Raw genomic sequence first — 27834 nt, 5'->3', positions numbered from 1 at the left:
AGCTTTCAGTGAAAGGATATTAAGTTGCTCTTATTGGGGTCATTTAAAAAAATCTCTTTTCTGCTACCTTTCTCGACAACTGCCGCCATCCCTCTCCTCTCCAGTGCATCAGGGAGGTGGTGCTGCAGCGCAGCTTGGGGCTGATAACTGGAAACAAGGGAAGCTATGTGTTTTTTTTATCATAGGCTATAAATTTGGACCCAGCACATTGCTAAACACCCAACACCCAGGTGTTGGTGGCTGCCACGTGAACGCCATGCTCATTTGTGGAGGCACTACACACTAAGTGCACCCACTGGAATTTTTTTGGTCTGGCTTTAGTTGATTCAGCAAATTACTCAGGAGAAGATGATCTGTGGTCAAAGAGATGATTCTTACAGGACAGGCGCATCTGGCAGCTGTGGTCCTTAATTTACAGATTGTTGTGGTACCTGTGGGATGAGGATTGCATATCTTCTTCCTGCTCAGGATCATATCCTGAAGCTTTGTGTTGATGTTGTTGTTGATGATGATGGTGTATGGTTCCTGATGGCCAATGAGCAGATATGGTGCTAATAGCTCACTGAAGGTTCCTACGGCAGAGATGGGTGTTTTCTACTGTATTGCTTTACAGTTTTTGAGTTGAACTTGTCATCTTGGAATCGCTAGTAAACCAGTTTTTTTTTGTGTGTATGTGTGTATGTGTGTGTGCGTGTGCGTGTGCGTGTGCGTGTGTGTGTGTGTGTGTGTGTGCCAGGGAACATTTCCTGTGTGGGTGTGTATTTCAGTTCTCTCTCGAGTCACCCTCACAGTGGCAGTCTCCATGATGGGAATCTGAAATCCTAGCCCTAGGGCACGTCCTCAGATATTCTAGCTTCTATTCACATCCTGTGGTGGTCCCGAGGAGTGCTGTCCTTTCTGTGAACATCTTGCTCGGTTCTGAGGACATGCCTTTATCTTTTCCAAAGTCGTAATTTTGTACTAACTAGCCGAGAGAGCCTCTGCCATTTTCGAAATATGCAAGCGAAAGCGGCTAGGTGAATGTTGTCTTGTGCCTCCTTATTAAATTGGCGAAGTTTAAACAGAAGATATTGAGAAATCGGAGGGGAAAGTCAGCTTGGATTCCTCCCCTACATGAGTGGAAACATGATTTCGCCTCTGAATTAGCTGCTCAGAGGGCTTTGGGTTTAATCTTCCAGCCGAGTAGGTACTAGAAGAGTCTTAGTAAACGGATTACCTGAAACTCAAATCCTACTTCTGAGACTATTAAAAGTATCAAATACAGTTGTTAACCTGCTGCCATGTTTGTTTCCTGACAACCCCAGACCCACTTAGAAGGCCAGCTTCACAAGTATGAGCTCATTTCCTTCTTTTGACATTTTCCTTAAAGGTTTTAATTTTGATGGTTGAGTCATCTTGACGAAGATGAAAGCAATATTGAAGACAGAACGGTGGAGATTGCTGGAGGAGTCAGGGAGAGGTAATTTGCTTGGCTCAGATACTGTTATTCACAGAGTGTGTGAAGGAACGATGGCCGCTATGACAGTAAGACAAGCCAAGATTTGCACCCCAAGGGCTGAAAGCAGAAGAGTCGACTAGATTTTTGCCTTGGAAAAGCTTAAGAGGCAGAGGGGATAGGTCAGACTGTATCAGAGAGAGCAGTAGATTAAGACAGGAGATATGAGAAATTTGCAATCATACTGTATACCAGCAAGACCCCAGAGGTATGCACAGAGTGGGGGTCAGAGCATGGGGCCTCTGTGCAGCTCACAATCCAGGAGAGTGAAGAAGAGGTCCATTGTGGGTATAGCCATTTCCCTGAAAGGCTGGGATGGCTGGCATGGAAGCAGTGTGGTCTCAGGCTGGCCAGGTAGGTACCACAGGCTCTTGTCCTTCACCTCATCATTTCACCTGTGCCCAGAGAAAAATAATGACAGCTTCCTGATAGTCACCATTTATTACATGTGGGCCACCATTTTAAGTGTTTCGCCTCTTTTTCTCCAGGAAGAGATCAGGCTGCTAAGATGTGGACAGGTGGGGCAATAATTGGTAGCCAACTTTGAATTCTGACAGCATGTTTTCTCCATTGATTGCCACAAGAGGAAAATGAGGTGAACCGTGGGGTTTTACATCAGGTCTTGATTTGTTTGGGTCTGGGATTTGTCAATGCTATTTCTTAAGAGACTTAAGCCCTAGGAGTCTCTGCTTATTTGTGTGGGTAAGTCATTTGACAGAAGGCGGAGAGATGAGGACTCTGAAGAGATGACGAAACCGCATTGGAGGGTGAGGTGCACGTGGCCAGTAGCCCGCAACTGCTCAGGAGGGGCCCAAACCCATCTTCTAGGTCCATTTCACTCTCAGCGAAGCCACCTGTCCAGTGGAATATGTGCGGCAGTGGTCTGTGTCATTTTTGAGTTGATGGGTTCAAAGTATCTATCATTTTCTGCCTTCTCTATGTCTGACAATTGGGTCTTGAGACTAAAGTTGACTTTGGAGCCTCGTGTTGAAGATGGAGAAGCTTTTGAGGCCCAGACCCTTGAAAAACTGTGGAGCCCTTCAGACACACACACTTTCCACATACACCTACGCAGATCAGGAACACCTGCTTTGAAACAAACTCACACAATGATTTTTTGCAAGGAAACAAGAACCCTAAGGTTTCTGGGAGCCTCCCCTCCAGAAATTAAAGAATTAAGTAATGAAGAGTATTGCCTCGAACCACTGGAGTTAAGAATGGCGGTGCTAGCTTCTATACTATAAGAACATTTTGTTGTTAAAACAAGATAAATTTAAAATGATCTGATAAAAGACAAATTTTAGAAATCTCAGAAAAACAAAAAATATGATACAAAGACCTGGAGTAACTTTTCTTTTCTTTTCTTTTCTTTTCTTTTCTTTTCTTTTCTTTTCTGTTCTGTTCTGTTCTGTTCTGTTCTGTTCTGTTCTGTTCTGTTCTGTCCTGTCCTGTCCTGTCCTGTCCTGTCCTGTCCTGTCCTGTCCTGTCCTGTCCTGTCCTCCATCAGCACTGGGGTCACATATGTAGACTGCAGATGCACCTGGTTTTTATTGGGAATCTGAAGTCAGATCCTTTTGTCTGTGCAGCAAGCATTTACCACTGAACAGTCTCCCCAGCCTCATGCCTTTATAGTTTGAAAGCCTCTTTCTGTTCCACTGTACCTAGAACAATGATTCTGCCAAGCAATGCGGCAGCTGTGGTAATAGCCATGGAATGTTATCAGCCAGGGCTTTGCATTCTGTGTTCTAGACTCTGTTGGAAGATTCACCCGTGAGCTTTCTTAGTTAGGTTAATCTCCCAGAGACTGGCACTGTAATTAGTTCCAGACTAAAATTAGAAACTGGAATCAGAGGACTGGAAAGAAACCGAGGGCTCAGTGGTTAAGAATACACAGTGTTCTTAAAGTTCTTGCAGAGGACCACAGCTCGGTTCTCAGCACCCACATCAGACAGCTCATAACTCCATGGAACTCCTGTTCCAGGGGATCCTACACCTTTTTCTGGTCTTGGGGAAATCTGCATTCATGTGCACATACCCGTATACAGACAGACACATATACACATAATAAAAAACAATGAAAATAAATCTTAAAATGAGAAAAAAAAACCTACAACAACCGGGAAGGCAGGGATCAAGTTAAATGTCACACCTTAGGAAACAGTCAAGAGCCAACCGTGGTGCCCACTGTGTTGACACTGCTCTGCTAGGTGGCTTTTGAGCCTGTGCACAGTACTGTAGCGGCATGAAGAGGAAAATACCGTGGCTCAGCTTGTGGGCCTGAGCCTCTGGGTCTGGGCTGCCAGCATTTGCCAAAGTCATAGTTTCTGACTTTAACTCCAGGACTCTTTCAACTTGGAATACCATAAATTAAAGCAAACACCAACTTGGTTATGGGGCAGACAGTCAATATTTTTAGAGTGTTTATAGAAAGGAAGTAATTTTGGCCTGGCAAAAGAGCAAACTGACGGCAGTTTTACATTTCTATTTATAAAGAAAAAAAGAAAAAGACAAACTTACTTGAATTGGAAAAATTCTTATGCCAGAGAACTTGGTAAAATATTCAGGGAGAGCAAACCCCTTTGGCTCCCAGGTTGGCCCTTTAAAAGGCAAATTTTGTAGATCATTTCATGGTGCTTGCAACCACCCTCTTTGCCTGGGCTTTGTTTTTTGGCAAAACTCGATTGCAAGAAAGAATCCACGTGGTCATTTTTTTGTGTTGGATCCTTGCTAGAAGGTTAGGGCAGTCAGTCCCTCACTCTGTGTGCGTCTCTGACCTCTCCAGGACTGAAGTACAGCCAGCGAGGCATCAAGGAGTCCTTCCTGGATTCTAGCCCCTTCTCCCTCATACTCTGGCTAAGTGATCTTTTACTCCATAACTTTGTTTCCCCATCTGTAGGGTGTTGTTTTATGTGACTAAAAGAGAATGCAGAGTAGAAACGTAAAGCTGACCAAAGTCCTGAGCACGTCAAGGGAGTGCTTAACCACAAATGGGACATGGGTATCACTTGTCTTTCTCCCCGGGGCTCAGGGATGACCCAGGAAGGGGTGGAGAGACTGCAAGAGCGAGAGGCAGAAGAGGGTCCCAGCAAAGCAGCATCTTCTCGTGTTGGCAGAACAGCTGTGCTCATGAACTCCAAACAGCTGCGGCTGATGGCCCAAGATGAAGTCAGCCAATGGTCTAGCATGGAGCAGGAGGGGCTCATGAGTCTCCACCCATAACTGAGGAACTATTGAAAATTGGTGGTTTCCAGGGTGGAAGAATCAGCTTTCTTTAAGAGTGTGGCCCCCAGTAGGCTGAATACACTCAGCTGGACAGCTCCATACCCATTGTATCTCTGGTAGCACAGACTGGAAGGCAGGTTATCTAGAGAATAAAAAAAGAGGACTCAAAGATGGGAGGTACTGGAGGGAGTGGATCTGGAAGGAATTCAAGGGAGGAGATGGGGCCAAACAGGATAAGAGTACATTGTATTAAATTCTCAAAGAATTACTAAAATTATTATGTTGAAGAGAAGACTATGCAGAGCAAAGCAAAGCCTTTTCTGTGGCTTGAATGCAGGCCTGGGATGAATGTGTAGGAAACTTGCTTTCTTATACAGCAATGTGGGAGGTAGGGCTCATATTAATGGACTGATAGAGTTGTCAAGTATGATGGGAAATAGTCATTATCAACTTGAATCAATTTAGTGTCACCGTGGGGAAACACTTTTCCATGTGCCTATGAGGGTGTTTCCATCTGGTTTAACAGATGAGGGGAGACCTGTGTTGAACGTGGGCAGCACCATTGGTGGAGCAGGGTCCAGACCTGAACACAAAGGAGGAAGTGAGCAGGGGCACCAGCAATCATTTCTCTCTGTTTCCTGAGTGTGGATGCAATGTTTCTGTTACCATGCTAGAGTGTACCCTCAATCTGTGAGCCCCAAAAAACCCCTTATTCCTGAGTTGCTTCTTGTTGGATATTTTATCAGAGGAGAGGGAATGGCTTCTTAACAAATAAGATGATTTGGCCTGGTTTCCTATCTGTGTCTCTCATGTGCTCAGTTGCCCTATGTCCATGTCATGATGTAGAACAAAGGGCTTTGCCAAATGCCACCACACTCTCCTGGGATCCTCAAGTTGAGAGTTATGAGTCAAATATCTGTTTTATAAATTTCCAAGTCTGTGGTATTTTGTCAAAACAACATAAAATGGGCTAAGACAGTCTTTGAACTAATGTGAACACGAAGAGCTCAGTGGAATTTAGTGAGTGTTGTTAAAGTGGATCTAGGGCTGGGGAGAAGACTCAGCCATGTACGAGGATGAGGAGCTTGGAGCCTTGGCACACACTCACGCCAGCCGCTTCCTTAAGAAAAAGAAGAAAAACACAAGGCTCCATGTCCCCTGATTGCTGTGCCCTCAGATTCTGTAACTGCCCAGAGAAAGGTGAGTGACTCCAGGCCGTGACAGCCTCTGGGAAGCAGGGGGGCTCAAAGGCCCCTCAGAACTTGAGATGGGAGTGGAGGAGGTCAACAGACCGAGAATGGCAGTATAAGGAGCAGGTGGGTAGACGTGAGTGATGGGGTCGCTGGCTGAGCGAAGGTTAGGCCATTTATAGACCAAGGGAAAGGGCTGGCGAGAGTTCTGTTGCCAAGAGTTAGCCTAGAGCTTGGCTATGTGGGAACGTGGCTTATTCAACAGGTCTCCATGCCTGCCCCTTTCTACCTCTCTGTTCCGGAAGCCCAAGTCTTGGATTGTCTTGCAATTTTCCTTGGCTGATGAGTTTAATAGTAGTTCAGAATCTCAGGGCCCTTCTGACTCATTTCTCAACTCCACATAATTGAACCAAATTGTAATTCTTGCTCTTTAAAACTATAAATCACCTTCCTACAGAGCATGCAGAGCAGGCAGGCAGGAGCTCCACTACTATTCTAGCTGCGTGTTAGGAGGTCACGGTTGCACTGGGGATGGTGGAGATCTAACAGGTCTCCCTAGGCAGTTAGTCCCTAGATTAGGGATACTGGCTGGTAGTAGCATTGATAAACCTGTAACGGCTGGCACTATATTGTAGATCCACCTGAAAGGCTATTATTGTAGCACTGATACACCTGTGAGGGCTGTGGTTATAGCATGGATCTATCTACCTGTGAGGACTGCAGTTGTAGCATGTGATCTACTTGTAAGGGCTACAGCGGTGGCATGCATCCATCTGGAGAGGCTGTCACTGTCATGTGGATCCACCTGTAGGGGCTGTCACTGTAGTGTGGATTCATGTGTAGGGGCTGTCACTGTCACATGTAATCTACTCATAAAGGCTGACATTGTACAGTGGATCCACCTGTAATGGTTATATTGTAGCATGTAAACACTGTCATTGGCTCAAGTTCTGCTGTTTAATTGGATTGACTTTCCTTCTCATCGGGACATCTGGCCATGTCTAAAGTTATTTTGGGCTGCCCATCACATTGATGGCATGGTGATGCTGGCATCTAGTGGGCAGACAGCAGGGACACTGTTTAATGCACAGGATAGATTTCTACAGCCAATCATCCAGCCCAGAATGGAAGAAGTACTGGAGCTCAGCGCTGCCTCTCTAAGGGTACCACCAAACTCAGGATTCCAGACTTTCTCCTCAGGACAGCCTGCACTGCTGAGCAGCTCAGGAGTAAGGCATGACGTTCTAGCCCCTTGTTTTAACTTGGGCCTGCTCATGAAGGGCAGTTAGACCTCTGCATGTGATGAACTGGCCTCTGCAGTTAGTGAGCTACCATTTTACCCCTCTCTCTTCCTGACTTTACTGTTTCCTAATTGATGATGCTCCCCAAACACTACCTCTCCACAAATCTCCACGTGTGAGTTTCTCTCTCACCGACTTCATCTGAGGCTACTCCCACTCTGATGGTGGGTGTTGAAAGCAACCACCCTCTTGGTGCTTGTTAAACTTGAGATTGATCTTATTTGTTCACTACTAGTAATTGCTAAACACAATGATAAAGGAAGTGGCAATGGTCAGTCCAGGAAAGGAAAGGTGATACCTAATTCTCTCTCAAAACAAACAAAACAACAACAACAATAAACAAACAAAACCCCATTGCTTTTGGGAGAAATCCTTGAGACCATGATCAGGTCTTGAAGTGGGACGGAGAGAATTAGACAGAAAACATAACAATATGTGGGAGAGGGCAAAGTCTGATTGAAGCCTCAAAAGGAAGCATGGAAATCAAAAGCATGGGTTAAAGAAACAATGGTGCCTAGTTATGGTGTACATGTTCCATAGAATACCACCTCGGAAGAACCCGGAAAGGAATTTCATTTCCAGAGACAGGGAGAAAGAAAGCAGTCGTGAGAGGTGTGGGGAGTTAAGGGGGTGGGGAGAAAATAGCCTTTCTAGGGAGCTGCCTGAGGGATCTTCTGGGAAACCCCAGTTTGATCCCCAGAGCAATGTCTAGAACAAAGGGGATATCCGAGTTTTTAAAGCTTTTGTGGTGATGGAAAGGCTTTCATCATGTGACTGGTGAGAAGATGCATCCAAGAGTGTGGAAAAGTGGTGAGGACCAACGGGGAGGACCAACGGGGAGGACCAATGGGGAGGATCAAGAGTGAGGACCAACAATTAGGGCTGCACTGCACACAGCTTCTGTCAGCTTCTGTCCCAGGATGAGAGCTGCAGGGGGCATGGTCTCATCTCTTCAATTCTGGAATTTGGTCTCTTCAGAGTGACCACCATTTTAAAGGGAAAAATGGCTAATTACGTCCAGTGTGCCCTTTCCTGTATTAGCACACTGCGTACTTTAATGTAGCATGCTTATGTTCTGTTTAGCCTGCCGACATGCCCATGCCTGGCCAGTGGGAGGTGAGTGGTTCTGATATGAGAGACTCATGCGAGCTCATGTTCTTTCTCTTCCCATTCTCCCCCTGGACTGTGGATGTGAGAGTGGTGTCTGGACCATATTGAGAGTATCAAATAATAATTAAAAAACAAACAAAAAACCAACAGAAGGAATGTGGGTCCCTGGTGACTGTTGTGCCAGGTTTGAGCTCAAGGCTACTTGTTGGGCCTTTTATGTGAGAGAGGAATGTTTTGTTGATGTTGTTGCCAAAGGAATACTTTGGAACCTTCTGTTATACCTAAACATACACACATTTAGCATATGAAAATAATGATAATAAAGATCATAAAAGACACATTATTTTTGTTTATGAGTTTCATGCAAACACAGTTTTATGTCACATTCTCAAGAGAAATCACATAACTTCATTATTAAATTCTTATTACCTATATAATAGTTCTAACCAGCACTGGGAGTAAGGTTGAGAACAAGGACAAGTCTGTCAAAATCTCTGGAGAATTGTTCTGAAACTATACACACTCAGGCCTTGGGATGTAATGTTTTTGGGGTAGTATTTTGAAAACTGAACTCTATGTCATCTTGGTCCATATAGGAAGTGTAGAGCAGGAATCCTATATGTCTCTTTTAAATACCAAATTTCTATGTATCTTTTGAATCCTCCATGTTATAGGGAGGAGAGTAACTTCTACAGAACCTTTCTCCACTTTGCTCACCACAATCTGTGGATGTCTCTCTGCCAGTCTGGCTCTTGAGAACCCAGGCTGGCCTGTGGGTGGCTTGGACCTGTCTGAGTCAAATCACCTTTTCTCTCTTAATTGCAAAGCTAAAATCTCATTTTTCAAATTCTTAAGGAAATAAAATATAAGGCTTTCTCCACCGATTTGTGAATAGTCAAGAAATTAAGAAAGAATTAAAAACAAAGTAAGGCAGAAACCTATCATGTTTCCCAACAAATACAGTTGAAATCTAAAGCTCTTCAGGACTGGATATATGTACACACAAAGATGGTATTGTGGGTAGACACTGCAGATATATAAGTAACACCATGATTTTGATCAGAAAGTCATTAGTTGCTTATGAACACTTACAGGTGGATGACAACAGGGTGAAACTTTTATTGTCTATTTAAGGATTCTAACATACAAGTGCCGGTGCATATTGGTTGAATAATCATATCTCAATGTGTCAAATAAATATGTAAACCCAGATTAGGAAGTAATGAACATTCTCATTTTATACAGAACTTTATGCCTCTTCCTGAGGTGTAACAGTTGGGGTAGGGTGGGCAGACAGACACCTATTCAAGGGAGGTTTGCTCTGGTAGTCACTCAGATGTCTTCAGAGGGAGGGCTTCACTTCTGATGGGGTCCAGGATGCCTCAGGCTGAACCCAGCAGGCAGGACCTCTATAGGAGCTCAGGTTCCAAGCTACCTTGAAGACTTTCGGTTTGTCCTTTGTGTTAAATATCTCTTTTTCCTTTCATGTTACTGGGCTTTTTCATGACCTTGGTCAATACTTTAGGTTGTTATTGAATAATATTTAGTAAACTTGCTCTTGATCCTCTTCCCCCTTCTCTTCTTCTCCCCACCACCTCTCTCTCTCTCTCTCTCTCTCTCTCTCTCTCTCTCTCTCTCTCTCTCTCTCTCTCTCTCTCTCTCTGTGTGTGTGTGTGTGTGTGTGTGTGTGTATAGACTAAAGGTCATTCCTCAAGTGCCACCCAACTACATTACATTCTTGAGACAAGCAAGGTTTCACACTGTGAACTGGACCTTACTATCTAAGCTAGGCTGGCTAACCAGTGAGCTAAGGGATCCACCTATTTCTGCTTTCCCAACTCAGGGGACACAAGTGTGGTGACATTTGGCTTTTAATGTGGGTATTGAGTTCTGGGTATTGTGCTCAGGTTCTCGGGCTTGTACAGTTTTACTGACTGAGCTGCCGCCCAGGCTTTTGTTTCCTTCTGTTTGGTAGCCTGGTTCTGCCAATATTTGAACAAGTTCAAGATCATTAGAAAGCAGGAACTGACTTGTCTTTGTGTACTACATTAGGTCACAAAACACTCAGTAATTACCCCACTAATATGTGGTTGTGATCAAGGACCCCCTCTGCCACTTTCCTGGGTTTAAGGTAAAGGAAGGGCAGTACTGACTTAGCAGGTAGAGCTGGGCACTCTGAAAGAAGGTACAGCATTGTAGAAAGACACTCTTGTTTCTCAGAGAGGAGAGTCCATTTTTGCTACAGAGAAAAACATGACTGCAAAGTCTCAGCTGAAAGCTGGAAGGAGCTTTGCTGGAGGTCTGTAAAATATTTTCTGTAGTTTCCTTGAAGATGGTTGTCTTGGCTCTGCATGTGTTATTAACATCAGAACTTAGATGTAAGTTTCAAAGCTCCGTTTTCTGCATAGAAATCCTGTGAGGGAAAGCGGGGTCAATTAGCCTTCAGTATGTCAAGAATGTGGAATGTTGAATGGAAAAGATATCAGAGCTGAGGAACTCTGCGTCTCAGGGGTGATAAGATCATTTGCCCTGGGATTCCGTGAAAATTAAATGAAGTCATCCACACAACACACCTGGCACTTAGCAGATGATCAAGACATGCTGATGGTGGTTCCTAAAGCTTTGAACACACTTATCGTGGGTGGTTTGGATTGCTGTGGTCATTATTTTATCCAGTAGCATTTTGCTTGTTTGTTTGACATGGAAAAGAGCAATGCTTCTTATGAGCGAGACATAAAGAAACATCTCTAGTGTACAAAGGGAGCATGAGCATTCCTAAGAATTTGACTTTGCTGCTGGAAACTTCCACAGGGTGATGGGTGACAGCTCAAGAAGATATTTTAATAACAGGCAATATATAAAAACTTGGGTACACTTAGAATACTACATTCATAACTCTGTTTTCCCCCAGACAGTGTTTCTCTGTGTAGCTCTGGTTGTCCTGGAACTTACTCTGTAGACCAGGCTGGCCTTAGACTCAGAGATCAACTTGCCTCTGATGTCTGAGTATTGGGATTAAAGGCATGTACTACTACTGCCTAATTCTACACACATAATTCTAAATAAAAAGATCAAGTGGACATACATCAACTCATTATTTACTCTGAAATTACAAAATTCATTACATTATTCAACCATTAAAAAGTACAAGGAGTAATTTCTATTTATTTATGAATAGAAAATCTATGAAGTATTTAAATTTAAAATTGAGGACAGTTTTATAGTTTTATGTGCTGCCATTTCTGCACAACCATAGTGAGGATAAATAATAAGACATTATCTGTGCATAGAAAAATCAGGAAAGCCCACTATATTCATTATTTTCATTTTTCTCTGGAACTACATGGGAATTTCTGTTTAGTATGGAAATATTTTGGTATGGTTCAAACTTTTACAATGAGAAAGAATTACTTTAAACTATAAAAACAAATTTCAAAGTGGGTGAAAATATTCAAAAGTCGAATTGAAGCAAGTCTGATGGGGGGAGTTGACCAATCTCTTTGTCTGAGGGGACTGACCCCTCCGGGGCTCCGAATATCTTTAAAAAAATCGTGTGCTTTTGTTTGCTCTCTTTGCTTCTTTGGGCTCCTCGCTAGAACCTTGGCTTTTGTAAGTTCCCTTTTCTTTTCTTTATTAAAACTGAATATTATATATTAAAGCTAGTCTGGTCAATCATAATTGCCAATCGACCACGCCCCTTCATTTGGCGCCCAACGTGGGGCATTTGGGAGCCTTTAGCTGAACCCCAATGCCAGCCACATGGCGTTGGGCTTTTGATCGATTCAGCGGTTGCCCCAGCCCTGCTCCTACAGAGCACAGGACGCGCAAGTGACTGCCTGCTTCCTGGCATTTGAGCTTGCCGCTGCTTGGGCAGCTGCCGCTGCTTAACAAGCACCAGTACTGCTGACTAGGTTTACCTCTTCCTTACGTGGGGCTAGCGGCTTCCCCCCTCCCCTCCCTCACGGGAGAACTCTCATTTACGCAGCTTCTGCGCTGTGCTGTGGTGAGTTGATAAGGTGGTTAAGTTGACATAACCACATGACCCAGCTGGACCACTTCTTGGCGTACTCCTGAAGACTTGACCCTACTCCGCAGATACTCGCTAGCCATGCTCATCGACTCTGTTTACAATAGCCAAGCAGTGAAAACAGCCTAAATTTCCATCAGCTGGTGAACGGACAGTGAAAATGTGGTGCATAGACACAAAGGGATTCTATTCAGGAGTAAAGAAAAAAGGACATCGTGAAGTTTGCAAGCAAATGGGTGGAAAAGACTGCTGAGCCAGGAAACTCAGACCCAGAAGGAGAACACCACATGTTCTCTCTTGTTTGTGGTTCCTGGCTCTAAATCTCTAGATGTGAGGATATAGTCTGGATAACCCCAGAAAGCAGGGCTGTAAAGAGGAACTATGGAGGACGTGGGGCCGGGGAGGAGCTCTAGAGAGGGAGACAGCAGGACAAATGCTGTACATGGAGAAATAGGAGAAAGTGGGTTCAGGGAGCAGAGTTTTAACTAAAGAGGGGAGAGGAGAACAGTGTAAAGGGGAGGGAGGGAGAAGGAATAAATAAAGGCAAGGTTCAGGGATTCATCTAACTGGGGTGTGGGGGGGGGGAATCAGGAAAAGACAGACACTACAGAAATGAACAGAAGAGGTTGCAAGGGATAGGGAGAGGAATGGGACTGGGATGCATGATGTGAAATCCATGAAGACTCAATAAAAGGTTTTTTTTTTTATTTTTGTAAAGAATAAATGAGCAGACATGGGTGTACAAAAAGCCAGGGTCAGGTGGTCTAGGCTGCACCCCTGCCACAAGTTCATCGTGTTTGTTATTATATACAGTTGCACAGGAAGCCGGGGTTATTGCGTACAGTTGAACGAGGTGGGGTTTTTATGCCCAGCTGAAGGAGGAGGCAGGTTTAGCTCATCTCAGTAGGAGCAGTCTCTATGGGGAGCAGTTCTCAGGCTGCAAACATCTGGGAGGTGGATAAAGCTATGATGGACATTTTCCTCACAGACTGTCAATATTTGCACCCAGGCCAGAGGAAGGCTGTGCCATCCCTCTGAGCCTTGTTTGGGGAAGGCTTTGCCGCTCCCATGGCTGAGGCATTGGTCCTTGAGATAGCTACGCCATGTCAGCAACACACACTCTCTCAGGACTTCCCTCACTCATGCCACGAAGGATGTTTCAAAAGAAAAAAACCCATGGGAACCATATTATTTTATGGTTACTTAAAAATGTAGTATATATTCCTTTATATATCTCTACTTGAGGTGATTATGTTCCCCACAAGAGCCATAGACTTAACAAAATCCCCCTTACCAGGCATAAGAAACTACACTTGGAGCTGTTTGTCATGGAAGTCTAAGGATCCGCCAAACAGTATTAGACTATTGTCATTGCTCTTAATTGTTTATCACAATTTGAAGCTAAATTTCTGTTGCTGAAGACACCACGCATTTTGGAGACAAGACTTAGAGGAATCTAGCAAGACCCAGTGTGGAGCCTCCTCTGAGGACTAGTGTCAGAGTACGGAAAGCTGCTATGGAAGTGAAGTTGCCCTGGGATAAAAGCAATCAATAGCCCTACGAGCTGCAAAGCTTATGAACCATGACCATGATAGCAGCACAGCAAGGTAGCTCCAAAGGTGCCATAGTGGTTTTACATGGTGGTAACCAACAGCTGGGAAATAATTCACACCTGGTATTATAAACCTAGCTAGTTACCCATGGCTGGTGAGCTACCAAAGCTAGAGATCCTACTACGGTAACTTTCCTAAAGCAGGAAACAACTTCCCGCCCAGGTCTAAATACCTATCCTCGTACCACAGAAGAGCGCGGCTCTCACCCGTGCCAGAGAAGCTTCTTTCTGCAGCAGATGAACAGCATGCAGAGCACAACTGGTCCCAAGGAAAGAACAGCTGATGGGGTTCCCAGCCCCCTTACACATCAGGTTCAGGGAATATTACAGAAGGTGAGGCAGGGATACGCAGAGAGCCATTGAACCAGAATGTCTGCTGGGAGATTATCTTCCCTATAATGACAGGGAAGCTGCACCCATGAAATCTCAACAACATGGTTACCTCAACAAGACAGGAACAGTGACGTCAGCAATTGGCATGGCAGTCTGGATGGGGAAAATCTCAGTCTCATTTTACCTGATGAAGAACTACCGGTAATTACTGACTATACTGAGAGGGAGAGCCAGTCTTCCCCAGGGATGAGCCCCCTCATTGGCTATCCAATGCTTAAGATATACACATATACATATACGAGAAGCACTCTTGGAGCTGCTTCTGAGCCAACTTGGAAGGATTAGAAAGACCCCTTTGCTCTCAGGCAATGGCCACTGCTACCCTGTCAACAGTGTGCCCCAGAGCTCAGGGAAGTGTTATATTGACTTTAGTGCGGATGACTAGTAATTGCAGGCTGTCTTACACGCAGAGTGCTAGCTCCCAGGATTCTACTTTAGTGGGAATGGGTTGGGGCCAGGAATCTGCATTTTAATCAAGCATGTTGGAGGATGCTGTTCACCCCAGGGGTTCTGTGGGGTATGCTTCAGTCACTGAAGTCAGACAGCTCCAGGAGTCATTTTGTGCCAATCAGAGGTCTCAGCTTTCATCTGTTTTATGATTAGGCATTTAGTGGACTGAAGAGATGGCTCAGTCGTTAAAGGATAGGCTCACAACCAAAAATATAATTAGGCATTTGGTAAAAATTTGAGTTGGGGAATTTGGCCCATCCACATCCACAGATCCAAATCTACCAAGTACTCCCACTTGTAACATGATTTGGAAGACTGCCTTCATCTCATGATTCAAAAAATAAACAAGCAAGCAAGCAAAAAAAAAAAGTTTCCCCAGGCTCTTATAACTGTCTTTTGTTACATTAGAAAATATATATAGAAATCTTTTTTATGTGTTTTAGAAGATAAGTTAATTGTATCTAACACTTATTTTAATTATCTTAATTCGTATCCTACTAATGTTACCGATATTTTGGTATATTTATTGAATGATCTATTTTCATAGATCAGAAGAAAGTGAGATCTGTTATATATGTACACATCGTTTAGGGTCAGTTTCTGGGTGTCTCTCCGCTGGGATAGACATCTATCCGCTGCTCATCTTCCGTCATTCCTTTTTATTCTATGTTTATATCATAGTTATTATCTGAAAGACTGTCTTCCTTTACTCTGAATATTCTTTCATTTGTTGACTTTTAAGTCTAAAAGAATAATTTTTGCTTGAACACTCTTCGCAACTTTAGAAGTTAATCTGATTAAGGTAGCGGTGATGATAACTTGCCGTTTTGTATGTGGTGTGCATCCCAGGAGCAGAGCATGGTTCTTAGCGTGCTGCTCTGGGGTGATTTTTTCATGTTCTTTCTGTAGAGTCCCCTCATTTCTGCTCAAGGTTTTGATAGGAAAGTGTGGTACAGCTCCATGTTGGCTTTGAACTTCAGGTAGGAAGCTTTATCCCATGTATCTCCACTCCTCTTTTGTAAAATGACATGAATAGCTCGGCCGGGCTGTGGTGGCACATGCCTTTAACCCCGGCACTCAGGAGTCAGAGGCTGGTGGATCCCACAAATTAGAGGCCAACTTGGTCTACAGAGCGAGTTCCAGGACTGCCAGGGCTATACAGAAAAAAAAACCTGGGTAAAAGAATGTATACAACCATTGTATTATAGAGGCATCGAGTAACCAAGACAGCTTCTAGAATCCTGACAGTTTGTTGGCATAGCCAAAGCAGAAGAAACTCTGCTTAAGATGTCCCCTCAAACGGGACATCAGAGTGTACAGGAAACAAAATTCTCCACATTTCACCAGGCAGAGGCCGAGTTTAACCTGAACGGAGGTGTGTTTAGCTCAGAGGCCGCGGCTGCGCAGTCAGACGACTGGCCTGTAGCGCTATGGGTTTCTTTGAACCCATCACAATGGAAGCAAACGGCTTTCCTCAGGCTCTAGTGAGACCCCGTCTGCTTCTGCTTTCACCTTCACTCCCGTAGGTCAATGGTTAGCATCCCACACTGAAGCGTAGTCTTCACTTGGGAGTGGCAACTCAACGCATTTTGTCACCAGCAAGTGCAGTCTCATTTGCCTTTGTGTTAGGATCTTTGGCCAAATTCTAGCACATGTTGGAGTTCAACAGATGCCCCAGTGAGAAGTAGACTCCTGACCTGTGCACAGTGTGGGGCAGGTGCCTTTTAAAGAAACACAATCTACTTAGAACTGGAAACTGTATGGTATCTGTCCCTTCCACTTTATGAGAAGAGTTTGAGTCTTGCCAATGATTCTCAACACGGGTTGCATATTATAACCATCTGCAGAGCTCTCCGTACCTCTCCAGTGGCCGGAGTCACAGCAGGCACTGCTCTTCCCACCAGGCAGTCCTACCATGTGGCTTCTCTGAGATTCACAGGGCTACATCTGTGGCAGCAGGGACCTCCAGGGGAGGCAGAAGCAAACGCAAACTCTCTTAGTCTTCAGGCATCATCTTGGTATCCTGGCAAGTTTCCATAGCCACTCTGACTCCCTGAGAGAACTGAATGCCTTCACTGGCTCCTATGTGGACTCTTGTTAAAGGTTGGGGCTTAAAAAAAACACCAAACCAAAAACTTCTTTCTCACTGCTGTGACGGTCTCTAATTGTGCCTCCATTTCTCTGTCCCTTCACAGAAACCCATCTCAAATAAGATGTCCGGGCTTTTGTTTTTTCAACTCACGGAGTTGGCAAACCTGGGTATGCACGTGCAGAGGAATGAAATTAGATCCATGCCTCTCCACATTAATTCAAACCAGCTCAGAGACCTTAATTCAAAACTGGAGACACTGAAACTGCTCAAGGAAACACACGGAAACACTTGACATAGGTACAGACAACAGATTTTTGAATAGAACTCCAACAGTGCTGGAAATAGCCCCAAGACCTGACAATGAAACTCTATTAAATTAAAAGCCCTTGCATAGCAGAAGAAGCTATCGGCAGAATAACCAGGACAGCACACAGAGAGGGAGAAAACTTCTACCAGCAATGTTTCAGACAGGTGCTTAGTGTCTAGACTACATAGAGAACTACAAAGATTAAACACCCCACCTCCCCAAACAAAAAGCAATGTTGCCAATCAAGAAATGGGCCAATGATTTGAACAAGTTGTTTCCAAAAGAAACATAAATGTCAAATTTTAATAGTTAAAAAGAGTTCGGTGTCCTTGGCCATCAGAGAAATAAGTTAAACCTACTTTGAGATTTCATCTCACCTAGTGAGAATGGCTACCATCAAGAAAGCAAAGAACAGCAGTGGTGAAGATGGGGGAACAGGAACCCCTATTTGCTGCTAATGGGAGTGTAAACTGATATAGCCACACTGGAAATCAGTGTGGAGGCATCCCAAAAACTAAGACCAGAAGCAACCTATGACGATGCCATACCACACATATACAGGAAAGATTCAACAGGGTACCATGGAGGCATTTACATAGCTGCATCTTTTGCTGTGCTTTTTATAATTATCAAGGACGTTGGACCAACTTCCTGGAAAAGGAGAATGTGGCACATGTGCACAATGGAGTTTTTTCAGTCACAAGTAAAAATTAAATTACAAAACTTGCAGGTAAATAGAACTGGAAAATTGTGATGAGTCTTTCTCTGTCCTACTGGCCAGCTCCCAAATAATGACACAGAGAGCCTGCTTATTAATTATGAAAGTTTGGCCTTAGCTTAGGCTTGTTTCTAGCTAGCTCTTAAAACTTAATTGAACTAATTTCTATTAATCTACATGCTGCCACATGACTCTTGGCTTCTACCTCTCCTCCTGTATGTCCTGCTACCTCTGCATCTGACTGTTGACTCCATCTTTCTTCCTCTTTGAGTTCTCTCTGTACCCAGAAGTCCTACCAACCTCTTCCTGCCTAGAAATTGGCCATTTAGCTCTTTATTAAACCAATCACAGTGACACATTTTCACATAGTGTAAAGGAATATTCTGCAACAGAAAACGCTATATTAAACACTGCATGGAGTCTATAAGAATGGACAAGAAAAGAGGCTTTAAGTATGGGTGTGGGGGAGATAATGGAACAAAATGGAAAGAGGTTACTGGGATTAAAGAGTATGAAGGCCAAAGTGGGGCAGGGTGGTGAGGGAAAGAAAGTATGTGTGAAAATTCCACTGCCAATCTGTTACTCTACAAGTGAACTTTAAGGAAATTTAAAGAATCAAAATATCTTTGTTCATTCCCTGTCCACTCTCTGACTCTTTTTACCCTGGCTTCTGTCTTCGTGCAAGTCACAAACAGCAGCTACAACATCACAAAAGATCATCACATCAGACCTTCAGAATCCTCTAACTTTCCCCACTTTTCTCTCTTACAGTTTTCTTTTGTTTTGAAATGGCTTAAGGCAGGGTTCCCCTCTTTAATTTGGGTTTATTCCCTCTAACTCAGAGCTGCCTCTTTAACTATGGGCTTCCTCTTCAACTCAAGACTGCCCCTTTAACTTAGGTCTGGAGTTTGCTGTTAATGTGGCAGAGATAGCCATTTGGGTGAGAAACTGCCCTTGCCTCAACTGCTGACAGCATGTTGTCCAAATTAAACAAGCAGGACACAAAAGAAGGCAACTGCCTAAATTTGCCAAAACAAGGTAGGACAGTCCTTCAAAATTTCTACTTTACAGAAAAGTTTGTCAAATGTTCTAGGCCTCTAGGCTGAATATGTATGCTCCAGTGTTGCAGAGGAACTTTGAATAACTGTCCAGGCAGCCAGCTGCTCCTATCATTTCTATAGTTTTGGGAGTTGCTTGCTCTGCACTTCCTGTTTATTCAGGTAATATTATATCCTTCTCAGGTCTCTGATGGGTTGAAGGCAAGATAGTTATACTTTCACAATTTTCCTCATTAGCAATTTAAAAAAAACTTATATAAGACATATAAAGTTAAAAAAGAATGAGATGTAAAGTTTATAAGGTAGAGAAACATAAAAGCTTAAGTTGTTTATCTAATAAAATATTTTAAGGTCTAAAAACTTATTTAAAAATTTAGATGGTAATACAACCTATGTTAGAAAACGGTTTATGTGGGAGAGGGAACAAGCTCCACCAGGAGCAGAAGCCAGGAGCAAATTCAGTCCTGGAAGCCAACCCAGTCCCCAGACACTGGCAGATCAGGATTAAGCCAGTGACCAGATCCAGAGTCAACAACCTCCACAGGAACAGGTACAGGGGAGTAACCACTGAACGAGTGAGCCAGAGTGAGCCACTTTCAATCACCATAGAAGGACAAAACAAGATATTCTATGACAAAACTAGATTTTACCAATACCTAGCCACAAACCCAGCTCTACACAAGATACTAGAAGAAAAACTCCAACCCAAGGAAGCTTCCAAGGAAGCTGGCTACACACACACACACACACACACACACACACAAACCCCAAAGACAATTGATGGTCTCATAGCAGCAAATCCCAAAGAAGGGGAAAATGCACAAATTAACGTCATCAACAATGAAAACTAAATTAACAGGAGATAGCAACCACTGGGTCATTAATATCCCTTCATGTGAATGGACTCAACTCACCTATAAAAAGGCACAGGCTAACAGACTGGATACAAAAACAGAATCCATTCTTCTTCTGCATACAAGAAACACATCTCAACCTCAAAGACAGACATGGTCTCAGAGTAAAGGGTTAGGAAAAAAATATACCAATCAAATGGACCTAAGAATCAAGCGGGTATAGCTATCCTAATATCTAACAAATTAGACTTCAAGCTAAAATCAGTCAAAAAAGACAAAGAAGGTCATTTCATATTAGCCACAGGAAAAATCCATCAAGAGGTGTAGTGAGGAGCTGTGGGCTGCATTCCCGCCGCCTGCTTTCGGCCTCCTGACTAGCTTATGCCCCAAAATAATTACACGGAAACTGTATTCTTTTAAATACTGCCTGGCTCATTAGTTCCAGCCTCTTACTCACATCTTGACTAACCCATATCTAACAATCTGTGTAGCACCACAAAGTGGTGTCTTACCAGGGAGGGATTCTAGTGCATGTCCATCTTGGGCTGGAGCTTTGTTGCATCTCTCTCCCTGAGGAGAGGCACGGCAGTCTGCCTAACTTAGGAGAGGTGTGGCATCTGTCTGAGCCATCTACCTCACTTCCTTCTTCCTGTTCTGTTTACTCCACCCACCTAAGGGCTGGCCAATTAAACGGGCCAGGCAGTTTCTTTATTAGCCAATGAGAGGCCTCCATCAAAGAGGAAATCTCACTACTGAACATTTATGCCCCAAATACAAGGGCACCCTTATATGTAAAAGAAACACTTCTAAAGCTTATATCATACATTAAACCCCACACACTAATAGTGGGAGACTTCAACACTCCCCTCTCACCACTGGACAGGTCAGTCAGACAAAAAATGAACAGAAAAATAAGAGAACTAACAGATGTTATAACTAAAATGGACTTAACAGATATCTATAGAACATTCCATCCAAACAGAAAAGAATATACTTTCTTCTCAGCACCTCATGGAACCTTCTCAAAAATTGACCACATACTCGGTAACAAAACAAACCTCAACAAATACAAAAACATTGGAATAACCCAATGTACCTTATCAGATCACCATGCCTTAAAACTATAAGTCAACAGCAATACTAATTCCAAAAAACCCACAAACACATGGAAATTAAACAATGCCCACCTGAATCATCAATGGGTCAAGGAAGAAATAAAGGGGGAAATTAAAGACTTCCTAAAATTCAATGAAAGTGACCACACAAGATACCCAAATTTATGGGACACAATGAAAGCAGTGTTAAGAGGAAAGTTCATAGCACTAAATGCCTACATAAAGAAGCTAGAAAAATCTCACACTAGTGAATTAACAGAGTATTTGAAAACTTTAGAACAAAAAGAAGTAAACTCACCTAAGAGAACTAGATAGCAGGAAATAATCAAACTGAGAGCTGAAATCAACAAAATAGAAACAAAGAAAACAATACAAAGAATCAATGTGGCAAAGAGTTGATTCTTCAAAAAAAATCAACAAAATAGACAAACCTTTATCCAAACTAATGAAAAAGGCAAAGAGAGAATATCCAAATTAACAAAATCAGAAATGAAAAGGGGGACATAACAACAGACACAGAGGAAATACAGAGGATCATCATGTCATATTTCAAAAACCTGTACTCCACAAAATTGGAAAACTTAAAGGAAATGGACAACTATCTTAATAAATATCACTTACCAAAATTAAATAAAGATCAGATAAACAAATTAAAAAGACCTATAACTGATGAAGAAATAGAAACAGTCATCAAAAGTCTCCCAACAAAAAAATCCCAGGACCAGATGGTTTCAGCTCAGAACTCTACAAGACTTTCAAAGAAGAACTAATACCAATACTCCTCAAATTATTCCACACAATAGAAACAGAAGGAACATTGCCAAACTCTTTTTATGAGGCTACAATTACCCTGATACCCAAACCACAGAAAGACATTACTAAGAAAGAGAATTACAGACCAATCTCACTCATGAACATTGATTCAAAAATACTAAATAAAATACTGGCAAAATGAACCCAAGAACACATCAGAACCATCATCCACCATGATCAAGTCAGCTTCATCCTGGAGATGCAGGTTCAACATACGAAAATCTGTGAATGTAATCCACCATATAAACAAACTGAAAATTAAAAACCACATGATCATCTCATTAGATACCAAAAAAACTTAACAAAATACAACATCCCTTCATGATAAAGGTTTTGGAGAGAGCAGGGATACAAGGAACATACCTAAACATAACAAAGGCCATATACAGCAAGCCAACAGCTAACATCAAACTAAATGGAGAGAAACTCCCAGCGATTCCACTGAAATCAGGAACAAGACAAGGTTTTCTACTCTCTCCATACATATCAATATTGTTCTTGAGGTCCTATCTAGAGCAATAAGACACCAAAAGGAGATCAAGGGGATACAAATTCAAAAAGAAGAAGTCAAACTCTCACTGTTTGTTGATGATATGATAGTTTGCATAAGTGATCCCAAAAATTCTACTAAGGAACTTCTACAACTCATAAACAATTTTAGTAATGTAACAGGGTACAAGATTAACTAAAAAAAAAAAAATCAATAACCCTCCTGTACACAGATGATAAAAGGGCTGGGGAAGAGATCAGAGAATCAACACCCTTCACATTAGCCACAAATAGCATAAAATATCTCAGAGTAACTCACAAAACAAGTGGAAGACCTGTATGACAAGAACTTTATTTTTTTTTTTTTTTTTTTTTTTGGTTTTTTGTTTTTGAGACAGGGTTTCTCTGCAGCTTTTTTTTTTTTTTTTTTTTTTTTTTTTTTTTTTTTTTTTTTTTTTTTTTAGAGCCTGTCCTGGAACTAGCTCTTGTAGACCAGGCTGGCCTCGAACTCACAGAGATCCGCCTGCCTCTGCCTCCCGAGTGCTGGGATTAAAGGCGTGCGCCACCACCGCCCGGCATGACAAGAACTTTAAATCTTTGAAGAAAGAAATTGAAGAAGACACCAGAAAGTGGAAAGCTCTCCAATGCTCTTGGGTAGGCAGAATTAACATAGTAAAAATGGCAATCTTACAAAAAACAATCTACAGATTCAAAGCAATGCCCATCAAAATCCCAGCAAGATTCTTCACAGACCTTGAAAGAATGGTACTCAACTTCTTATGGAAAAGCAAAAAACCCAGGATAACCAAAACAATCCTATACAATAAAAGAACTTCTGGAGGCATCACAATACCTACCTTCAAACTCTACTACAGAGCTATAGTACTAAAAACAGCCTGGTATTGGCATAAGAACAGACAGGAGGACCAATAGAATGGAATAGAAGAACTGGATATCAATCCACATACCTCTGAACACCTGATTTTTGACAAAGAAGCAAAAAATATCAAATGGAAAAATGAAAGCATATTTAACAAGTGGTGCTGGCATAACTGGATTTCAACATGTAGAAGAATGAAAATGAACCCATATCTATCACCATGCATAAAACTCAAGTCCAAATGGATCAAAGACCTCAACATAAAGCCAGTCACACTGAACCTCATAGAAGAGAAAGTGGAAAATACACTTGAATGCGTTTGCAATGGAGACTACTGCTTAAATATAACCCCAGCAGCACAGACCCTGAGAGAAACCATTGATAAGTGGGACCTCCTGAAACTGAAAAGCTTTTGTAAAGCAAAGGCCATAGCCAATAAGACAAAACAACAGCCTGCAGAATGGGAAAAGATCTTCACCAATCACATATCAGACAGAGGTCTGATCTCCCAAATATACAAAGAACTCAAGGAATTGGTCACCAAAAGAACAAATAATCCAAAAAAAAAAAATAGAGTACAGACCTAAACAGAGAACTTTCAACAGAGGAGTCTAAAATGGCTGAAAGACACTTAAGGAAATGTTCAACATCCTTAGTCACCAGAGAAATGCAAATCAAAACAACTCTGAGATTCCATCTTACACCTGTAAGAATGGCCAAAATAAAAAAAAACACTAATGACAACTTATGCTGGAGAGGTTGTGGGGGAAAGGGAACACTTCTGCATTGCTGGTGGGAATGCAAGCTGGTACAACCCCTTTGGATGTCAGTGTGGTGATTTCTCAGAAAATTAGGAAACAACCTTCCTCAAGACCCAGTAATACACCTTTGGGTATATATTCAAAGGATGCTCAATTGTGCAACAAGGAAATGTGCTTAACTATATTCAAAGCAGCTTTGTTTGTTATATCCAGAACCTGGAAACAACCTAAATGTCACTCGACCCAAGAATGGATAAGGAAAATGTGGTACATTTACACAGTGGAGTACTAAACAGCAGAAAAAATAACATCTTGAATTTTGCAGGAAAATGGATGGAGCTAGAAAACATTATTTTGAGTGAGGTAACCCAGACACAGAAAGACAATTATCACATATACTCACTCACAGGTGGTTTTTAACCATAAAGCAAAGAAAATCAGTCTACAAATTAGAATCCCAGAGAACCTAGACAACAATGAGGACATTAAGAGAAATTTACATACATCTAATCTACATGGGAAGTAGAAAAAGACAAGATCTCCTTAGTAAATTTGGAGCATGGGGACCTTGGGGGAGTGCTGAAAGGGGAGGGGAGAGGCAGGGAGGGGAACAGAGAAAAATGTAGAGCTCAATAAAAATCCAAAAAAGGTTTATGTACAAAACTTTAGATTCATCAAGATAGGATGGATAGTAGATAATTTTCTCCAAATATGACAAATACAAATGATCTGGACATCATGAATATAATTCTTATCTGATAATTGTTCTTATTGTCTAAATTTTACTATGTTAGAGTTAAGACCTTTCTTTTTTATTTAGGCAAAAAGGTGGAAATGTTGTGGGATGGTATTTTTTATACTCTGAAGATAAGTATTTTTAATGTGCCTTCTAATTGGTTTAATAAAGTAAGAGCTGAATGACCAATAGCCAGACAGGAGAGGATAGGAAGGTGCTGTGAGTTAATGCTCTTGTACACTGTAAAGATTTGTCACTCATATTGGTTGAATAAAATGTTGATTGACCAATAGCCATACAGGAAGTATAGGTGGGGCAACCAGACTAGAAGAATTTTAGGAAGAGGAAAGGCAGAGACACAGTCAACATCCAGAAGCAGAGGAAGCAACATGAGAATGTCTTACTGAGAAAAGGTACCAAACCACATGGCTAAACATAGATAAGAATTATGGGTTAATTTAAGTTGAAAGAGCTAGTTAGTAATAAGCCTGAACAATAGGCCAAACAGTTTATAATTAATATATGCCTCTGTGTGGTTTTTTGGGATTGAATGGCTGTGGGACTGGGAGGGATAGAAACTTCTGTCTATAGATAGAATTTCTGGAGAGAGAGAGGAAAAGGAGAAGCAATCTAGGTGTGTGAATTTCACCAGCAGACTTGAACAAGTCAGACAGGCTGTACTGAGGAGAGGTAACTGAGCCACCTGGCAGAACGTAGATTTTAAAATATGGGTTAATTAAGTTGAAAGAGCTAGGGTTGTAGAGATGGCTCGGAGATTAAGAACATTGGATATTCTTCCAGAGGTCCTTGGTTCAGTTCCCAGCAATTGCATGGTGGTTCCCAAATATCTACAATGAGATCTGGTGGCCTCTTCTGGTATGCAGGTAGAACATTGTATACATAGTAAATAAAAAAGTTATTATAGCTAGTTGGAAACAAACCTAAGCTGAAGGCCAAATTTTTATAACTAATAATAAGTCTCTATATTGTTATTTGGGAGCTGGTGATGTAAAGATAGTCTGATAAGAAAGATTTCTACACAGGTTTCCCCCTTCAACTCAGGGCTGCCCGTTTATGTTTTTCTTTGTTGCTTTCTGCTATATTTCCCCTTCTCTGAGTACTGAGTGTTGGAGGGCTTTGAGTGTTCTTGGCCTTGGTCCTATGAATTTTTGTTAGAAACTGAAGCTAAACACTTTAGTAGTTCACAGCTTTAAGGCTCTTGTGCAAATTTTCAAACTGAAATTGAATTTTTTTTCCAAGCAAGAAGACCTATCATTAGCCACTATGCTGAACACTGAATGATAGGAAGATATATTACAGACATGGTATTTATTAATAAGCTGCCCTAAAACTCCAATATAAATCATTAGTATGTGAATTTATGTATGCAAAAAGTTATTTTCATCACAACTGATGGACCATTCACAAATAATATCAAGGCTGACAAAACTTTTGATACTGTCAACTAATGGTAACAAAGGGATTGGAGAGATGACTCAGCAGTGAAGACCCATTAAACCTGGGCTTCTTCTAATTCAGTCTGATTTGGTCTGATTTGGATTATTGTATCAGTGGAGAGGCTTACCGGACCAAAAAAAACTTAGCAATAACCTTAACTATTTTGGCTATGCTCCTGTTGATCTCTAGGTTGGCTCTGCAACTCTTGGTTCTTGAGGCTCCTCTTTCAATCCATGTGCTTTTTTTTTTCTTGGTCTCTTCATCTGGCTCCTCTCTTGCTCACCTTTCTTTTCTCTCCCCCCTCCCCTCTCTCTCTTCTCAGGACTTAGTTCAGTCTGCTGGCCATGTTCCTTCTGGACCCTTCCAGATACCTCTGGCTGTTCTCCCTGTCATATCTACAATAAAACCTATTCTTCAACCATACCTGAGAGCAATTGTGTCTTCATTTTCATGCAAAAGCATTATAATTAAAATTAAATTAAAAATGTAAATTAAATTTAAAATAAAAATTATAATGGAAAAAGGTAATATTTCTAGTTATTGTGTCTGTGGATCCATGGCAGATTTTTCTGTTATGGTTTGCACAGAGCGTCTCTTCCCCAAATGCTCCTGTGTTGGGGCTCACTCCAGGTGGATGGTGCTATTGTAGAAGGCTCTGGAATATGGAAGTTTGGTTGTAGATGGAGGGAATGTGCAGTAGGTCATGGTGGTGGCTCCTGAGGGTGTCTTCTTCTTGCCCTCTGCCTATCTGTCTCTCTCTACTTCCTGTTGAGTACAGCGAAAGGCAGTCTCCGTCACGTGTTCCTGTTGCTGTGATATTTCCCCCCAGTACTTGGGGTCAGGCTGACCTTTGGAGGCCGTGAACCAATATGAGTTCTTCCTGCATTAAATTATTCTTCTGAGGTATTCAGTCCCAATGATTTAAAACTAATTTGCCCACCGTCTTTGGGAAAGATATTTCCAGAGACAAACTAATGAAGACCTTACTACATTTCTGTACTAACTGATGATCATTTCAACAAAGTTTGAAGAGGAATACTAATTTTGAAATTTAATGAAGCAAAAATTTACCCCTCCCCCAAATACTTTCTTTTTTGTTGGCATATTTATATTGTAAAGTCATCTTAAATTATTACTAGGTTTTGAATTCCATCATTAAACAGCTATGGGCCATTTTCTTTCTAGAATAGAACTTTCCCTGTAACCTCCCAGACTGTGCTATTTGGCCTATGGTATCTAAGGTATTTGTTATCTGGTACTGTACATGAAGTTTGCTGACCCCTCGATGACTCCATCATAATTTCTTCCAGGCCACATGTTATCGGGCTTCTGACTGTTTCTTCAACTGCTTTGACCTCTTTTCTCTTCTTCAAATACATTACAAGCTCCCCCCTCCCCCAGCGGACTTCTGTACTGTTGCATCTTATTCCCGGAACACTTTAAAAGTTCACTGTCATCCTTGAGGTCTCACCTTCAATGTCTCCATGTAGTGTTTCTTACAACCCCACTTATTCTCTATCACAAATACGCTTTCCTTATTTCCTGCATGGTCATCTGTTGTAGTTATTTTTTTTCTCAATGATGTGATAAAATTCCTGGAAAAAAAGCAATTTAAAGACGAAAAGGTTTCGTATGGTCCACAGTTCAAGGTGAAGTCCATTTTATTAGTTACTTTTTGGCTGCTGTGGTAAAACACCATGGCCAAGGTGACTTACAGGAGGAAAGGGTCATTTGACTTAGGGCCCCATCATGG

The sequence above is a fragment of the Arvicola amphibius genome, chromosome 13, assembly GCF_903992535.2.
Source record: "Arvicola amphibius chromosome 13, mArvAmp1.2, whole genome shotgun sequence".
Classification (NCBI taxonomy): Eukaryota; Metazoa; Chordata; class Mammalia; order Rodentia; family Cricetidae; genus Arvicola; species Arvicola amphibius.
This window is presented reverse-complemented; position numbering follows the sequence as displayed.